Here is a 16,304-nt window from a genome sequence, read left to right on the forward strand (position 1 = left end):
AGGATCTCCGGGGGTCGTCCAGGTCCCACCTCCAATCCGCACCAACATTCCCCATCTGGAGCCAGATGCTGCCTGTCTTGTACCCCCAGTCACACACGTAGACCGTGTGAGAAACACTCAACCCTGCGTGCACCCCGGCCAACCCCAGTATAACTGAATTGGCACGTTAGCACAAGAGCTAGTCTGTCATTTTAAGTCCTGATTTTGCTCCAAGTTCTTTTTCGTTTTTTTTTTTCAGAGATTTTATTTTTTTCCTTTTTCTCCCCAAAGCCCCCCAGTACATAGTTGTATATTCTTCGTTGTGAGTCCTTCAAGTTCTGGCATGTGGGATGCTGCCTCAGCGTGGTTTGATGAGCAGTGCCATGTCCGCGCCCAGGATTCGAACCAACGAAACACTGGGCCGCCTGCAGCGGAGCGCATGAACTTAACCACTCGGCTATGGGGCCGGCCCCTCCAAGTTCTTTTTCTTCTCCTAAGCTTATACCCCCACCTCTCTTATGCAGCACAGCATATCCCTCTGATACAAGAATGATGTTAAATAGTAATGCCGACAATTCAGCACGTGCTACACTCTACCTGCCTTACCTCCGGGACCTCACACCCCATGCCCATTGCCTCAGGGACCTCATGCTCCACATCCATCATCTCAGGGACCTCACACTCCACCCGTGTGCTCCACACATTTAATGAACTTCACACAGGGAAGTCCTCCTCACTGGACTTAACCTTCTCCCCTTCCAGATTCAGGGGGCATGGCAGGAGAGGACCGTCACCTGGGAGACTGTGATGCCACCCTTCCTAGCCAGCTCTTCTTTGGCTTCTTTACTGCGGTAAGGGTTGCTCAAATGGGAATAAAAATACTCATTCAGCACTTGTGTGGCCTGCTTGCTGAAATTCCACCAGTTACGCCTGCAAACATAGACAAACTCAGCCAGCATTAATACACTGGCTCTCTTGCAATGTCCCCTCATCCCCATCTATGATTTTCTAGAGGTTATAAAACCAGTCAACACTTCAATCGTCTTCCAAGAAGCTGTGTAAGGGCTACACCTGTGGCCACTGCCAGAGCCCCTGGACAAGCTTGGAGGCTCCCAGGACTTAAGCCCAAGCCAGCACTTGACTTGATTCTTCCTAAGACCCAACCTTGGGGTCACTGGCAGCAGGTAGGGTCTGACCTGGCATCGAGGAACTGTGAGCACAGGGTCATCACGGCCTCACAGGTGCTCTGCTTCAGCTGCATCTGGATGGTGCTGAACTTGCCATGATGTCACTGACCATGCGCTCGATTTCCTGGGGTGAGACAGGCCTCATCCTGCTCTGCTACCGGAGGAGGCTGGTGACGAGTGTGGTGACCTCAAGGCAGGCCTGGGGCGGAGACACGCACGCCAGCCTGGGACTACCCAGCAGGCTCGCTCAGGGCTCCACACAGAAGAAACGTTCATGGCTGTAGAGAAAGGGAAGGTGGAGGACGGGGTGTGGGGGCTTCTGAGGGGATGGAGGCAGGGGGCAGGCAAGAAGGGGACAACGTCCATCTAGTTCTGACTTTCTGCAAAACAAAGTTTAAAGTGTTTTCTTGGAAACAGGTTCTCTTAATACTATCAGCTACTAAGTGGCTTAAGTGCGCTAATATAACTCAGTTTAATCATTTCGTGTGGATATTTATTCATTAACCACTTGTCCCTTTCTCGTTCCCTATATAAGAGAGTAACATTTTCTGGCAAAAATTCACTAGTGAAAACTGAAGGAGCTCAAAAGATATCCTTGTAGGAATTTTCCTCACACACGGGGACCCTCACCATGTACTCAGACAGACCCACTGGGTTGCAGCGAGGCTCTTTCTGAAGGAACTGAAAGAAAAGTGCCCCTTTTACCAGTTATCTGTTAGCCTTGCAGCTCAGAGACCCAGTTCTCTAACAATCTTACTTGGTCTTCAAGAAGCACCAAATGTAAACTGTGGTTCCCATGAGCCAGGACAGCCTGAGCCCAGCGAGGACAGCGCTTGTGGGGCTGCGGACCCCTGCATCTGGTCCTTGCAGACTCTGGGCAGAAGCTACAGCAGCTGGGCCCTAGGGACAAGCCGCTAGGTCCACTCCAGAGTTGACTGCACTGACTGTTCCTTGTAAAGGCCCCTCCCCAGTCTGACCTCTCCTAGCCCAGAGTAGATAACGGAGGTCCTCCTCCCCGAGTCCCTCTGTTGATTCCACCTCCACAAACAACCCACCATCCGCCCCCTCCCTTAATGCCATTCCTGGACCTCTGCTGCACTGATCCCCCTCCCGCCCTCCATGATCTGCAGAGGAAAACCTTCTCCCCACTGATCCATCGTGCACACCTGCAAGCCGACTACCTTCAAACACTATGTTTATCACACCAGTGTCTTGTGCAAAGACTTCAACACTCCCCGGCACCCACAGGTAAAACCTAGAATCTGACAGCTGGCACTCAGGGCTTTTCCTGACGTCCTTCCAAACCCACCCTCATGAACTCTCCCTCTGCTGGGTCCTGCATGGCCCTCTGTCGGCACAGCAGACGCTCTGCTCCTATCTCAGGTCTATTCAGCAGCTCCTCCCTGAGTGCCCGTGGTCTAGGCTGAGAATTAGGAGTGGGCCGAGAGGGAGACACAGGACCCAGTCCTTCCCCACAGGGCCCCAGCATGCCCTGACACCTGGGGGTGGAGAGGCCACCTCCACACCTTCCATTATAGCTTCAACTGAACGAGGGAAAGGAGTGCTCAAGGTGGGAACATGTGGTTTAGTGAAGGAGTGTGTGCGTGTCCGTGTGTGTTCACGCATGTGTGTGCATGTAGGGGTGTGGGCTCGTGTGTGTGTCTGCATGCACATGTGTGCACGTGTGGCTCTGGGCTGCTGTGGAGCATGGGGCAGTCACTCTCTCATTCTTTTATTTATCCAACAGCAAGCATCTGAGAGCCCATCACAAGCCAGGTACCACATCAGGCGTTGGAGATTTTTAAAAATACACCAAAAAAACCATGGAACTTATTGTTCCCAAATGAAAACTCTCAAATGACAAAGAGAACACTGGAGCCTTTTCTCATTTCTCTTCATGGAGTATGCATTGGTGCAAGAGTTTGGAAATGCTGATTAACAGTGAAAAAGTGCATCTCCTCTGATCTCCAAATTCCTGTTCTAAGCATTTGTCCTACAGGAACACTGACACCTGTGGAGCCTGTATTTACAGGACGCACACGACCACACCGTCGCTATGAAAAACTGAAACCACCTGGATGTCCATGAACAAGGAGACAACATGCCCGTCACATCCCAGGCCCTGTGGTGTTAACTGTGCGTCTCTCTTGAGGTGCTCTTACGACAGGCATTCACGTGCTACAAGCTTGCTTTCTTTAAGGCTGTACACATTTGCAATATGTACATGTGTGAGTAAAAGCAAGATCTAAAACACCAGAAGTGACCCCGTGCCTTGGTCACCACCACCAGTCACAGCTGTGGACTTGGCCGAGCTGAGCGTATGCTGGGCTTCACCTTACCTGCTCACAAAGTACCGAGTGCCCCCATCACCTGCTGCTCACTCGCAGTCCTGCGCCTCTCAGTACCGTGCATCTGTCCTCCCAGCGCACCAGCCTGGCCTAATTATTCTCATCAGACGCTCATTACCATCAATTACAACAAGCTCATTTCTCGCTGATGGTTCCAGAGCATCTCAAATGTGCTCCTCAGCTCCCCCAGGGACCTTGACTGGCGGGCGGGCAGGCGGCTGTGGGAACCAGGAGCTCAGCTCAGGGACACCATCCATCAGAGGTGCTCAGAAGAAGAGGTGGAACTAAAATAAAGGCACCCCCGAAAACCATCAGATTTCCTTCTGTTCCCCTTACTGAGGGGATAAAACCCCAGTAAGCCAAACAATGAAGTAAAATAAAATTGTGAATTTCAACATACTGTTTTTTGTAAGAAACAATATGGAACTGCTATGGACTGAATTGTTCCCTCCCCACTAAATTCACTTCTTGAAGCCCTAACCCCCACTGTGACTTGTGGAGACAGGGCCTGTGAGGAGGTAATTAAGGTTAAATGTGGTCATAAGGGTGGAGCCCTGACCCATAGGACCATGGCCTTCTAAGAGGATGAGAGTCCTCTCGCTCTCTCCCGACACCCACCGTGTGAGGCAGCCATCTGCAGACCAGGAGGAGAGCCCTCACTAGGAACTGAATCAGCTGGCACCTTGATCTTGGACTTCCAGCCTCCAGAACTGTGAGAAAATAAATTTCTCTTGTTTAAGCAGCCCCGTGCAGACTAAGACAGGAACATGACCCCGAGACGTTTTTATTTTTCTCCCCTAATGGAACAAAGACATGGCTGTTTGGGGGGAAGCCTCCTTCGCCCTGACCCCCGCCACTGCTGCCTGTCCCCTTGCCCATTCAGGAGTGCCCTTGCTTGGCAGCAGGACTGTGCTCCAGCTTCCTCCCATGCCAGGGTGGGAGGCTGGGCAGAGCCATCTCCAGGACCCCTACTGCACACAAGGGAGGAAGTCTAACCCATGGGTTGAGTGCCAGAGACATTCGATGCCCCGACTGGCCCCTTGGATCAGCCACCTCATGACTCTGTGGCTATAAAAGTGTCAGGCCACCAGCCACAGCCCTGGCTGTGAATGGAGCTGCTCTCAGCACCTGACGGGATGGGATAACATGGGACAGGCCTGGCCCAGAGCCTGCCAGGGCTTGGGCTTTGGAAGCCAGCCCCCCTCACCTGCACAGTGGGGTGGTCTCCATCACCTACCACCCGAGATGGATTAAGCCGTGAGAACCTGCCACAGAAAGGGGCATTGAAGCCAAGTGAGAGGTGACCAAACTGTACTCCGAGGAGCCCTCCGATGACACACAGTCTGAGCCTGGCGTTTGGACCTCAGGGTCAGGGTTTCGAGCCCCTGAGTTGCAAGTGTGTGCTGGGCACCCACATTTGCCACTTGTTCCGGTCACACCAGCCCCCACGTCCATCACCCTGCAGGCCAGTCCACAGCACCAGTCTGGAAGCAACGGCACCAGTGTCTCTTCATTTGAGGGTGAGAATAATTATTAGGGAGAAAAGCTTGGGGACTGCTTGCTTCCAGAAACCTTTCAATGCTTCTTTGATCACTTGCTGAGCGCTGACTAAGTGCCGGGCATAAGCTGGGGCTCTGGGGGGCGGCAAGTAGCTGCTGCGGCCCCTGGGGAACCAGTCTCCTGCTGCTCTGTCTTGACAGGAACGGGGCCGCAGGGGTGGACCCGGCGTGGTCATCGAGACCTGTGCTGAGGTTAACGTTTCCTGTCCTCATTCATGAACTTGAGTGCAGCTTCTCCCAGCTCCAGTTTCTCTTGTAGTCAAAGCAGAGGTAATAAGGTAATTGTACAAGGAATTCTGGCAAGGAGCTAGTCCCAGTAACCACTATCATCTTTTGTGAGGGTGTTTCCTCCCTACACGATGCCTGTTAACAGAGGATGCGAAAAGGGGCGCAGGTGGTAAATAACTTTTTGTACTTGGACCCCAACTGCTTAAGAAAAAATGCTCCAGCTATTGGGAAGGTCTGAATGGCCTGCAGTTGCTCTTTCTGATTCTGTCATTGTATCTATTCCCTAGGGATGGACGCCAATGGAGCGTGTGCGTGGGGCCCAGGAGTCTTTTCCTATCAGGGTCATTTCATCGATAGGCCAGAGTTTTCCCAACGAACCTGACTCACCTGGGGAGCAGGAAAACTGCACAGCAGCCCCACACCCCCCCAGAGGGCTCCCAGAGCTGGCAGGGGCTGCAGATCAGAGGCTTGGTCACTGTCAGGGAGACGGGTTTGATTCTGACTCGGTCAGTGCCAGTTATTGGTAACGGGCAGTTTCTGAGCCTTAATTCCTTTAAGTTGGGAATCATATGCATGAGGATTCAATGAGATCACCAGGGAAGGGTGGGACATGCTGTCCCCAGCACAGAGGCATCTTCGTACACAAGAACTCCTGCTGCTGGAAAAACCCCATCAGACCACGACTTGGGGGCCTAGGGGTGCCCCCCACACCCCCACCTGCATCCCATGAAGGTGCAAGTCTGTCTCTATTATCACTGTGTGGAACCACCCTGCTCTCTTGGGACTGTCGCTGTCGTGTTCACTGCCATCACCCCAGCTCCTGGAATGTGCTTGGCCTTGCAGAATCATGCTCCAGAAATAGGAATCTGTGCTAAGAAATGGCTCCCTGAAGGCCACCAGGTCACTATATGGAATGGCACTACTGGGCCCTCAAGGAAGAGAGAGCCCCTTTTGTCAACAAACTGCTTTGGAGGAGAGACCCAGGAAAAGCCACCCACCCACCACATGGAGAACTCAGGATGGGAGCTCCATGAGGAAATCACACCCCAGCTTCATTTGTTTAAGCCACTTTGGCTTAAATAAGTGAACTGCAAATCAATGTCAGCAGCATCTATGTGTGTGTATGTGCATAAATATATGAATCATAACCACAAGGATTTATCTCTGCACACATGTGCTTTCAAACTCTGTCACTGTAAATCAATGAAAGTGAAAATTCTATGTAAATGAACGTTCATGAAAATCTATCAATGTAAATCATCTCAGTAACCTAAAGGAGAGAACTCAAAAGATGCAAAAAGAAAAAAATCTATTAAAACAATACCCATTAGTGATAAAAACCCTTAGCACACCAGGAATAGAAAGAACCCTCCTTAGTGTGATTAACAGGTCTCTCCACACCACACAGCACCCTCAGACTTACTGGGGACCTTTAGAGGCACTGCTTCAAGTCAGACACATACTTGACTCAGCTCTGTCCTCAGGTGCTGGTCAAGAGGATGAGACCAGGAGCCCAGGAAGGACAGACGGGCAAGGTAAGGATGGGAGACGTGATCCACGTGCAGGCTAAAGGGTGTCCCTGTGTTGGGGAAGTCGCCCAGGGAGTCACTGATGTCACCAACAACTCCCTCCTAACCCTCTACCCCAGCCCTAAACTGGCCCCTAGGCGGGGTCAGTGCTCAACAATGGCATTCTATGTGGCTGGCCCCCGACACCATCAAGGACCATTTCACATTCTTGTTTCCTGGAGATGACGAGTCCTTAACCTAAATGAGGAGACTTTGGGAACACAGACTGTTAGTGTTGAAAACTGCCTGCATTGACCTTTCAAGCGACGTTCTCTAGGTCAGTTCATTCAAGCAGCGTTCTAGATGAAGCCTCATTTTAAGTCACTTTGTCTTAACTTTGTCTTAACTGAACTTTGTCAGTCCCTCAGGACTTTATGCAGAATATTCCTTTAACAGTCGTCAGCTTCTGAAATCATGGATGCCATGCACACTAGATACTCGCCAACCCATGGGAGTATCACACCGTGCAAATTGCCATCATTTCTAATTAATCCTTAATTAAAATACATCACAATCTAAGTGCTGAAGCCTCAACCAAATATGCAAATTAATTTTTATTTCAGTATACTTATGCATTTGTTCATTAAAGCTCTGCAATTCTGTAATAAAGTACTGTATGAACTGCTGATGCAAAGTAAAAATGATATACAGTTTAAGTTTGTTTTCCTTGCATGTGGCAATGAGGCAAAAGGAAAAGAGAGCAAAATGCTTTAATATAAAACTTGGCCAGGTAAAATGTCTAGAATACTAGTCCATACTCTCCTATGGGCTTTGAGAACATTTAAGAGCAAGAGCTAAGAAAAACACCACTTATGGACAGTTTCTATCTACATTAAACAATTTTATTTCTCATCCAAAGAAATCCTCTGATTTCAACTGAACAATACCTAATGGGAGCCATGAAGAAAGGCCTAGAAGCTTCAGAAGCTGGGCCACCATCACCCAACGTGTGACCTTTATTTTTCTGAGTCCTGCTGCACAGGGAGGTGACCAGTCCAGCAACACGCATGTCAACTATGTCCTACCCGTTCCCAGGCTGGGAATCAGATTTTTAGGCTGGCCAATGCCCTAACTACGCTATTAGGAATTGTCCCAGGAACTGATGTTAAGCAGGTTCTAGGTGACAGGACAAAGGAGCATCTTCTGTCAAGAAAGATTAGTCACTCCCGTGCTACCACCAAGTTTACTGACACCTACCGTGAGCTGAGACGCACAGCAGGCATGCCTGTGTTTTCTTGGGCTGTCGCTCTGGGGAGAGAATCAGAAAACAAGCCAGAAACAAAAGCACAAGACAATTTCAGTCGATGGTTAGGCCCTAAGAAGAAACCTGAACAGGGTAAGAGAGGCTCCAAGAGAGTGCTGCTTCACGAGTCCCTGTGTGTACTGAGGCCGTAAGCTACAGGCTCACTCTGTATTAGAGATGCGGCCCTGCCCAAAACCCTGTGGTCCTTGAGCTGTTTTTATAACAGCCTGATTGAGATATAATTCAAACGGCATAGAATTCACCATGTAAAGTATAATTCAGTGGTTTCCAGTAGATCCACAAGGTTGTGTAACCACTACCACTACCTAACATTTTTACCACCCTAAAAAGCAACCTCGTCCCTGTTAGCAGTGACTCCCCATTCCCTCACTTCCAGCCCTTGGCAGCCACTAATTTCTTTCTGCCTGTTCTGGAAACTTCATATAAATGGAATCATATACTCTGTGGCCTTCTGTGTCTGGCTTTTTTCACTCAGCATAAAGTTTTCAAGGTTTATTCACGTTATAGCACGTATCAGAGCTTCGTTCCTTTTTACGGCTGAATAATTTGATTATATAGATGGACTATGTTTGGTTTCTCCAGTCATCATGGACGTTGGGTTTTTTTCATAGTGCTTGATCTGTACGTTTGTTTAAAATAATCCACCTGTCTGTTCAACAGAACTTTCTTAATGTTCTAGACCTATGCTGTCTAATACAGGAGTCACCAGCTGTATGAAGCTACTGAGCACTTGAAATGTGGCTTTAATTATATTTAATTTCAATTATTTCAAATGTAAATAGCCCCCATGGAGACCAGCGGCTGCGTGGCAGGGACCAAAGCTCTGCACAGTCTACAGCTGCACAGGAGCAGTTAGGATTGGAGGCTCAATTCACCAGTCACCCTGAGACTCGGGGCCGGGAAAGGACGTTCCAGGCAACCTGGGAAATAGCTCCCCAGCTCTAGGAGATCCACTCCCAGCACAGCCCTAAGGAAATGTGGTAGATGGGACTCAGCCCTGGGGAAGAGTCAGTCAGAAAAGAGATCCGAGTTCCAGAAGTCACACGCTGGCCCAAAGGGTAACTGCTGGGACAGACCCAACCAGAAGGCTGGACCTACAGATCATGATTTTGCAATTGCAACAGACCTAACTAGCTGATGAGGAAGGGAAACAAAGGTAAACAAACCTGCCGGATTACTTTTGCCTGACAGCTCCTAGCCGGGACAGTGAACACTGGTCAGTAAATAATAGGTGTTCCCTATTATATTATGAATTATTTACATTCTTTCCCCGAAAGGCAGCCATTGGTTCCCCCGTGGCACAGCAAGGTTTCCTTGGCCCGAGAGCAAGGTTGGTGGAGCTGGGACTTCTCGTTCCTCAGTGACACAGTGACCCCAAAACCAACCAAACTGAGGCACAGATGTGCTCTTGAGACCAGCTTGGGGGACAGTCACAGCCAGAAGACAAAGCAGGTCCCTCTGTGTGAACTGCCCTGATACCAAGTGGCTCTTCAAGGGGCTTCCTGCGCACACAGGGTCCAAACTGCCTGCACACCCGCAATCCAAGGTCCAAAGGCTTTTGTACAAGTTAGCACGCAAGTGCATCTGGAGGCAGAGCCTGTGTAAGAATGTTCCTGCTCTGTGCTAAAAGCCATCGTTTGAATGCAGGCTCTGCCTCAGTCCTCATCAACATAATGTAGCTAAAACCCAAACAATTCCGAATCCTGTAATACACCTAGCCCCTACGGTTTCGGGAAAGGGATGGGGCCAGTATGCATTTGGTCTTCCCAGCTAAATTCAGAACTCTCCAAAAAGGGTTTATTTTGTACTCCTCAGGACAACTCCTCTAGATACAAAGAAAGACTGCTGTTTTTCGGGTTTTTTTTTTTTTTTTTTGCTGAGGAGATTAGCCTTGAGCTGACATCTATTGCCAATCTTCCTCTTTTTGCTTGAGGAAGTTTAGCCCTGAGCTAACATCTGTGCCCATCTTCCTTCGCTTTATATGTGGGTCACAGTGACAGTATGGCTGACGAGTGGTGTAGGTCTGTGCCAGGGATCTGGGCACTGAAGCGGAGTGTGCCAAACTTAACCACTGTGCCATGGGGCCCACCCCAGGACGTCTGTTTTAAGGGAAGGATTTTGGAGGGAGGGGCCACTCCTAGAATGCCCTTGGCTTTCTTAGACTGCCTTAGGCAGGACCACCCAGACACTGCAGAGAACACAGGTGGAGCGCCTGCCTGCACACCGACCTGGAAGATGCACTCGTGTCCCTCCCACAGGCCGGAGGAAGCATCGGAAGGCAACTCACCCTGGAACTCATGAGGCAGTGCTTCCAGGAACATCTGCCAACACTGGGTTTACGTGGCGAGTGGCTTTCTTTTCAGAATGATATGAACAATAAGCCTTGTGTTCTCAGTCAGGCCCCAGACATTCAGTCTTCCTGAACCTCGTAAAGTGAACAGGATGAAAAGGATTTCACTTAATAGGTATCATCAGCAGAAAGTCTTCATTCAACAAAAACGTGAGGGACTTGCACTGCATGCAAGGAACTAAGACAGTCCTAGATCACAGGACACCCTAGACCTTGCACTGGCTAAGGGAGACAGATGGCAGAGGCCAGGAGCCATCATGGATGCAGTGAGGGCAGTGGACTCAAAGACAGCCTGCGGGGTGGGGGGTGGGATGGGAGCCACAGGCAGTGAAGCACAGGGAGGGTTCCCTTCCTGAGCCAGGACAGGGTGCAACTTGGTTGTGGCTTAATGGGGTGCGATGGTCTCTCTCTGGAGCTTCACTCTGCTTATCTGTAAAACAGGAGTAAGCGTCTGCTCCCAGGCCGCTGGAAGGTTGGGGCGTTAATGCAGGGAAGCATGGAGCTCCAACAATGGCCACTGGGGGGGAGGGGTGGTCAAATGCTCTGCGCAGGTTTGGTCTTTAATGACATGCCGAAGACTTTAGCCAGAGGGGAAATGTGATAAATGTGAGTTAAATCAAGAAGGAGACGTGCAATCTTCCCTTGTGGGGCCATCCCCGCACGTGCAAGCTCAAAATGCACCCACACCCTGCACACTGATGTTTGAGTCAGTTGGAGGAAAGGAAGCGTGACTTTCGGAAGCAATGCCCAGATGTAATGTGTGTGGCTTGTGCACTGAGCCCCACAGCCTCCTTGGGACTCAGCCTGGGGCGAGTCAGAAGCCCCAAGCATGGCCCTTGCGCCCTGGGAGGATGGGACAGGGCGACTGAGTGGCTAAAATGGACACCTCAGCCTGCTCTGGTGGTAGCAGGTATCAATCCCTTCTTTTTCTCCTGAAACTGCTGAGTTGGAAGCTGATGGACAGCTGCAGTCATATATGTACATACAGAATCAGACGGAGCAAAGAATGAGATGTGCCCAGACTGCGCATCCACAGCTCTCCAGTTTCCTGTTCAGGTCCAGCGCTGCACTGATAGGAAAAAGGTCATTAAGAACTATAGCTTTCTGAGACGACACTAGATTAAATTACTTTTAAAAATCACTTTTCAGGGGCTGGCCCCATGGCCGAGTGGTTAAGTTCATGGCGGCCCAAGGTTTTGCCAGTTCAGATCCTGGGCGCAGACCTAGAATGACTCATCAGGCCACGCTGAGGTGGTGTCCCGCATAGCAGAGCCAGAAGGACCTACAACTGGAATATACAACTAGGTACTCGGCGGGGGGTGGGGCTGGGGTTGGGGAGAAGAAGAAAAAAGATTGGCAACAGATGTTGGCTCAGTGCCAATCTTTAAAAAAGAAAAAAAGACTTTTTATTACTACTAATTCTGTATTTTGCAAAGCTAGTTGTTATCAATAAAAACCTTAGGGGCTCACACATCCAAGGAGCTATGATGACACAGCCAACTGCTGAGGGCAGTGGGGAGCCCCCAAAGGGCTGTTTTTTCTTGGGGGCCGGTGGGGATGAGGCCGGGGGACAGCTCACCTCAGTGAGAGGCACCCACGCTAGCCAATTTTTATCAGGGTGATCAACATCACACAGTGCAACAGTACTAAGGAGCATGTGGCTATGGTTGGTGTCTCCAAGGGCTGGGCGTGTCCCCTGCAGGCACTTTCTTCAGCCTACAGGACTTGGGTTTTGCTGCCCAGCGGTTGCAGGAGCACTGCTCATCCAGTTCATACAGAACTCTGAAGGGAGTGCTGCGAGAGGCTGAGGGCAAACTTACCTAAACTAAAAAAAAGCCCAACCTTCGTACTTCCATTTACTGGAAGCCATAATATCTGCTCCTCATCATTTAAATAAGGAGGGGCCGGCCCGTGGCTGAGTGGTTAAGTTCGTGCGCTCCGCTTCAGCGGGCCAGGGTTTCACTGCTTCAAATCCTGGGCGTGGACATGGCACCACTCATCAAGCCATGCTGAGGTGGCATCCCACATGCCACAACTAGAAGGACCCACAACTGAAAATTCACAACTGTGTGCCAGGGGGCTTTGGGGAGAAAAAGGAAAAGTAAAATCTTTAAAATACATACATACATGCATACATAAATAAATAAACAAGGAACAGACATGACAGGCTGTCAGACATTCAAACATCCTGCAGGGCGAGAGGGTGTCTGTGGAGGAGGATGACCTGGCTTTGGGTGTTAGAGGCCAAGAAAGGTGAGGAGGGTGTCACAGGGCAGCTGCCTGCAGAAGTGGGCTGGTTGGTGGGGGACAGGGGTCAGGGGCCTAGGGGGCGAAGAATGCATGTCTGGGAGGAGGATTTGGTGTACATGTGAAGGGAGGGAACGACTAATTAAATAAGCAAAAGTTTTGAGGATAATGGGAGCAGGGTTCTTGCTGTCAGAGAAAGGAGATACAAATCTGGGAAGAGAGAAAAACAGGATGACCCTGTGGTGTTGAACTAGAATTAAAGATATTGGAATGAACTCATGGTTTTCAATATATACAGATATAGAAAAAATAGATATGCATGTGTGTGTGTGTACACACAGGAAGTTACTACCCACAAATATTCCTTAGCTGTGTCTTCTGAGAGTGACTAGAGTAGCAACACCTCAATAGCACTGAGCACACTGAGGGCCAAGATCTACTCTAAACGGAGGCTGGGCTCCTGGAGAAATGGCTACTTCTGGCTGGGGCAGAGAGAGGAGAATAGGAGCCTGGAATGTGTTATGGCAGCAGATAAGGGAAAGCTCAAAGGATGACAGAGACATGTCAGAGGGACACAAAGCCAACTTGAAGGGGCTCCCACTAGCCACATCTGGGACAGTGTGAGCATCAAAATGAAGGATGATAGTAACTGACTATGATAAAATAGGATTCTATAATCTATACTGATACAAAACACAAAAATGAATAAATGAAAAATTTAACGAGGGATGGAGTCATTTACATAGTCTCAGAGTACCTCCCAACAGAACGCTTATCACAAAGAGAAAGGGAGCAACTTCAAAAAGGAGAAGTCTGGCAGAGACCATCTCACTTGTGTGATCAAAGTTAATGTCCCCAGTAGGGGACAGACTGAATGTGGGCACCACTGACCAGCCTCTGCATGACAACAGGGTGTTGTCTAATTTTGAGGATGCACAGCGGAAATGTAACCTTAAGGAAACATCAGATAAGTCCAAATGGAGCGGCCTGCCTGTGATCTTCCAAATGGTCAAGGTCATGAAAGTCAAGCAAAGATGCGGGCTTGTCACAGATGGAAAAAGACCAAAGAGACATGATGACTAAATGCAACATGAGATTCGGACCTGCATCCTTTTCTATAAAGGACATTATTAGGACTAGTGGCAGAGCTTGAATAAGGTCTGAGGATTCCATGGGAGTGGCGTATCAATGTTCCTTTCCTGACCATGAGGGTTGTCCTGTAAGCAGGAGAATGTCTTTGTTCACTGGACACACACTCAAGCGTGCAGGGGTCATGGGGCATCATGGTAGCAAGTTACTAGCAAATAGTTCAGGAAGAAAACTTATTTGCACTGTTCTTGTAAATCTGTGATTGTTTCAAACTAAAAAGTTAAACACACAAACAAACCTATGAAGACAAATGTGGACGACTCAAGCTACAAGACTGAGGAACTGTCACGTATCGATAGAGATCAAGCAGACACATGGACTAAATGCAACATGGGAGTCTGGACCAGAATGAGAACATTAAGGGAAAAAGTGGGGAAAGCCGAGTAAGATCTGCCGTGCAGAGATAGAGCGTTGTACCGAGGTTCATTTCCTGATTTCGATCATTGCAGTGTGGTTCTGAAGGTGGTTGACCTTAGAGGAAGCTGGGAGAAGGATACAGCAGAACTCTCTGTACTATTTTTTCAACTTTTCTGCAAATCTAAAATTAATTCAAAATAAAAAGACTTTTTTTAAAAACAAAAAGGTTTGCAGTGGCAGAAGCCATTCATGGGGATGACTTTGGATGCTTCAAACAAACAAAACAAAATTGTTATGATACTACCTTTTTTTATCATCTTTTCCTTTTCCAAAACAACTGAATGCCACGGTGCCTCTTAGGTATTGCTTAAGACGAATGCAGCTGCTTGTCACACATTGGCAAAAGTACTTCTCCAGTTATAAACTGCAAAATAAATGCATGTGATGCACCAAAAAGCAGGGCACTGACAAGACAGAAATGAACCATCTGAACCATCCACGGCCAGAGAGAGATGGATGGACAAGAAGGCTCATGATGCACATTAGGGCCAAGCCAGGACCCGAGGTGCGTAGTTGTCGACTTCCTGGATCCATGCAGGAAGTGTCTTCTCAACCGCCTACCTGTCTTTTCCTTGATCTCACAGAGCACACTGAAGACAGCAGGCTTCATCCGATGGCAATTCAGAGCATGCTTTCTGAAAGAAGGGCAACAAAGGAGCATATGAGAGAAAGAGTGACACTGTCCACCAGGGTAAAGCTCCTCCATATTGAGCCTGCCAGTTCTGTTGAAAATCCTTTATGAAGGTACAGTACAAGAGCATTTCATATGAATTCAATCTGTGCAAGATTCAAATACAGCAATATACAAAAATTCAAAACATTTCCCTTTATATGTAGAATTTTAAACAATGCAAATAATGCAAATTTAAACAATGAAGTAACTCACTAAGAACTATGAAATTTCAAGGTCCAATGATCTGAGAGCAGCACACTTTGGAGCATAAGCAGAGACACCAGCCATCCTATCCCAGTGGTGTGCACGTTAATGTAGCAGGTGTTCACTGAGCAGCTACTACATGCCACACACCATTCTAGTGTCACAGAGACAGACAGACAAGGTTCCTACCCATGTGGCAGTTAAGATGGAGCAGGTGAGAGACACCAAACACACACACAAACAAAACCATCAGCCGTGCCAGGTACTTCGTGGTGACTTTACTAGAGTGATGGCTAGAAGACATCGTAGTTTGCATGTCTCTAAGGTGACATCACAGCTGAGATTGGAATGACAAAAAGTCAGGCCAGAAAAGGGCTGAAGAGGGTAATAATTTAAGCAGAGGAAACAGCCAATGCAAAGGCCCTGAGTGAGAACACACTTGGCTTTTTAAGAGACCAGTATGCTGTAGGGTAAGGGGTGAGGGAGAGAGCCACGCGGTGAAGTTAGAGAGACAAATGGGGCCGACTGAAAGTCTTCTAAGTCAGGGGAATGACTCTGGCTTTTTTTTGCCTGTGATGGGAACTGTGGTTGGCAGAATGGCCCCCAAAGACGTCCATGTGCTAATCCTCGGAACCATGAATACGTTACCTTACAAGGGAAAAAGAACTCTGCAGACATGATTCAGGTCTTGCCCAGCTGTGGTCAGCAAAAGAGATGTGATGACATAGGATCAGAGAGGCTATGCTGTTGACTTTGAAGATGGAGGAAGGGATTACCAGCCAAGGAACGCTGGGAGCCTCAACGAGTTGGAAAAGGCAGGGAAACGGATTCCCCCCAGAGCCTCCAGAAGGAAAGCCCTGCCGACACCTTGATTTTAGTCCAGTGAGACCCATGTGGGATTTGTAACCTACATAAATGGAAGATAACAAGTTTGTGGGGATTTTTTTGGTGAGGAAGATTGGCCCTGAGCTAACACCTGTGCCAATCTTCCTCTATTTTTATGTGGGATGCTGCCACAGTGTGGCTTGACGAACAGTGCTAGGTCTGTGTCTGGGATCCGAACCTGTGAACCCCAGGCCGCCAAAGTGGAGCGCATGAACTCTACAACTATGCCACTGGGCTGGACCCAAG

General features: G+C 48.9%; 1 long non-coding RNA gene across 5 annotated transcripts in view; it reads right to left on the reverse strand.

Annotated features, from left to right (window-relative positions):
• Positions 1-235: 235 nt before the first annotated feature.
• The window catches only part of LOC106825459 (uncharacterized), a 30,037-nt gene continuing 13,968 nt past the window's right edge, over positions 236-16,304 (reverse strand). For 2 of the 5 annotated variants that reach the window (XR_011506422.1, XR_011506426.1), the window contains exons 2-9: positions 14,858-14,931; positions 14,541-14,660; positions 11,470-11,552; positions 10,421-10,558; positions 8,067-8,117; positions 1,176-1,444; positions 774-909; positions 261-404 (exon numbers count right to left, since the gene is read on the reverse strand). This is a non-coding gene — a long non-coding RNA (uncharacterized lncRNA). Of the gene's footprint in view, positions 405-773; positions 910-1,175; positions 1,445-4,283; positions 5,437-8,066; positions 8,118-10,420; positions 10,559-11,369; positions 11,553-14,296; positions 14,418-14,540; positions 14,661-14,857; positions 14,932-16,304 lie in introns of those variants that run through there. The other 3 variants (XR_011506423.1, XR_011506425.1, XR_011506424.1) reach the window with 3 other exon arrangements.

This window comes from Equus asinus, chromosome 10 (assembly GCF_041296235.1).
Source record: "Equus asinus isolate D_3611 breed Donkey chromosome 10, EquAss-T2T_v2, whole genome shotgun sequence".
NCBI classification, from domain to species: Eukaryota; Metazoa; Chordata; class Mammalia; order Perissodactyla; family Equidae; genus Equus; species Equus asinus.